We start from the raw sequence: 2,887 nt of genomic DNA, 5'->3' as shown, positions 1-2,887 counted from the left end.
TATTCTTCTTCTTCTTCTTCTTCTTCTTCTTCTTCTTCTTCTTCTTCTTCTTCTTCTTCTTCTTCTTCTTCTTCTTCTTCTTCTTCTTCTTCTTGTCTCCCTTTTTCCCTTTCTCCCCTCTCTCCCTGCACTGATAGTGAGATCTAGTTATGACAAGGAACGATTTGTTCACATACATTTTACTTGACGCACAGTAGCCTATTTCTGTATGTCATTACGCCTTTATAGTCAAGCAAAGAAGCGTTTGCACTTCAATTGGCAGCCAGACTGTTAAGTTCAGTTTAAGTAAAGAGAAGCACATAGACATAATTCCAGGCATGCAGTGCAAGGGCAAAGGCAAGACAGACGGAAGCAAAAGAGAAATTAAAGAAACAGGCCTCTATATACGATGTACCTCTCAGTACCCTCTCGCCACTCGCAGTTGTCAGAAAAGAGTTGTGTTGTCGTTATTTTATTATTGTCAGTGAGAAGTAAGGCGCTCAGATCTAGAGTATTGGCTTCATGGGACGTGGAGGGGGTATTTTGTTCTCTCTCTCTCTCTCTCGCTAACTTAGAATTACAAGGTTTTATTTGCTCAGTCCCTAGTTTAGCAAAAATTGACAACAAAAATTAGAGTTTCACAGCAAGTAATTTTTAAAAAAAATTTTCTTTTAATGCAGTTCTTTGAATGTCTTGATAAAGATTTCAAATAATCTTATGATTTTGATAGAGCAAATAGAACATTTTTTGTTTCTGACTTCACTATCTCAGTAACTCAAAACGGTTTTAAAAATGTTAGAACTTTGTAATTCTAAGGTAGTGTAGTGTTGTTGTCACCAGTTCGATAAAGAACAGGTGGGAAATCACAAACCTTAGGCAACTACCTTGTGCACATCAATCGTAGTAGTCACTGGATTAAGTCCGGGTAAGGCAAATTGTCCTTCATAGATGGAGCAAAAACTACCATTTTGGGACAATACAACCGAATTCAGCTAAATTCAACATGACCTTCACAGTCAACAATAATTGTTTGTCAAGGTCGCGAGTCGAATCATATTGTGTCAAAAATGGCAGCTTTGTCCCACCCAGGAAAGAAAATCTGGAAGGTCTCGACTGAGTCAGATGAACCCGATTATCAGTGTGCACCGAGCATAACAGTGGTTCTTGCTGATCAAGGATTTCTGGTTTTCAGTAGAGTTCGAGTAGCCAAAAGAGAAACATATCGACGTTATAACTGTTAGTTGGTAGCCCAAGTTCTAGGAATAAAGCACGTCTGGGAGACAAACAATTGTAGGGTAGTAAAGAAGTAAAACCAATCAGCGGCACCTTCTAACCACCTGTGGCAGAATAGTAGAAGCATAAAAATCCGTAAACGTACAAAGAGAAAAGTGAATAAATAATTGAGATCTTCACGCACGCCCTCTCGCATTCATTCATTTCTTCCTATCGGTCAAATTCATTCATGCAGCCTTGACGAGAGAGGGGAGGAGCTTATGGTAAGTAGGTCAAGCTACCACGCGCAGCTACTTTAGCGATCATAATTTACAGCCTTCTGGCATTTCCTAGAGAACATATTACGTTTTCCATTTATCATATTCTGTTTCATAATATTTTTTCATTTTGCTGTGCAATCAAGTACATTCTTACAATTTTCATTCTCAATTCAAAATGTTGAAAACTGCAACACGAAGTTTGTTTTGGTGGACGAAATAGTGCCGCTTGTTAAGACGTATGAATACGAGATCAGCACCAATGAGCGACGAGGAAGCACGCTTGGCGTCGCTTGGCCGCGGCCCACCGCGCGAGACGCGAGAGTGAGAGAGAGAGAAAGAGAGAGAGGGGGAATGAGGGTGTGAGATTGCTGTGTTCAAAGACCCCGCTGATCATATGGCGCAGGAGCCGAACAGTGTTAGGACTACCGTGTGTTGTGGTGATCAGTGAAGAAATTCGTTGGTTTTTGGATAACTTTTTTGGATTATGTATGTTTGAAGTGAGTATCTGCTGTCGTTGATTGCAGTTTTAATCATTGTGTCCTTGCATGAAGACCTTGTTTAGCGTGATACTCTGCAGATCAAGGTTGTCAGTTGGGTTTTGTTTTGACGATCGACACACACAGCAGAAGCTGTCCTCGTTGTCTCAGTCAGAGCAGAGACGGCTGAGTTGTGTTTCTTCACGACCAGCTGTTCGAACCACGACGAAACACACACCATGCGACACGAGACTTGAGAAACCACAATGTCGGTGTATGAAACAAAATAATTTTCTAACACATATTCTCCTAGATCTTGTAGTGTAAGCCTAAAAAAGATATCAAAGCGATTTGTTTAAATTATTAATATTTTGACTTCCCGGGTTGAGAGGTGTGATAAAGTGCAAGTAGGCGCGTGGGACTTTTTGCGAAGTTGACAAAACTTAGATTAGTTTAAATTTTGCATCAAGTCTTGTCTTTATGAATCTTTGGTCTTGTCACTTCCTGCTAGTGAAGAGGGTTTAAACATTTACAAATCAGAAATAAAGATTAAAATTAGGCCTAACTGACGGACAGTCCCCGTTTTAGGAACTTAGAGTATAAATACAGATATTAACTTTAAGGGCAATGTTCAGTGTAAGGATAGACTTAATCTTTGGGGCCAAAACTGGACTATCTCAAGTAAAACAAAACGCAATTCGCTTACAGTTTCTTTGTACGTCATACTTATCATAGAGATGGTGTATGTTTTCAACCCCCAATACCTCGAAATCGTAACAATCGGCATGAACTACTTACGGTATTATTACTTTTATTACATTTTATTACTTTACCTTACCTCTTCTAGATTCCGATCATGTGTCTGTCTGTCTGTCTGTCTGTCTGTCTGTCTGTCTGTCTGTCTGTCTGTATGTCTGTCTGTCTGTCTGTCTGTCTCTG

General features: G+C 39.8%; 1 protein-coding gene across 1 annotated transcript in view; it reads left to right on the top strand.

The window, feature by feature from the left end:
* Nucleotides 1-1,811: 1,811 nt before the first annotated feature.
* Nucleotides 1,812-2,887, top strand: part of LOC101848643 (protocadherin Fat 1) — a gene marked incomplete at its 3' end in the record, with an annotated part of 13,964 nt that continues 12,888 nt past the window's right edge. Inside the window, 1 exon segment of the mRNA XM_005091834.3 lies at nt 1,812-1,969.

This window comes from Aplysia californica, unplaced genomic scaffold (genome assembly GCF_000002075.1).
Source record: "Aplysia californica isolate F4 #8 unplaced genomic scaffold, AplCal3.0 scaffold00036, whole genome shotgun sequence".
Lineage (NCBI taxonomy): Eukaryota > Metazoa > Mollusca > Gastropoda > Aplysiida > Aplysiidae > Aplysia > Aplysia californica.
Note: the sequence above shows the minus strand (reverse complement) of the source record. Positions and strands in the feature narration are given on the sequence as shown.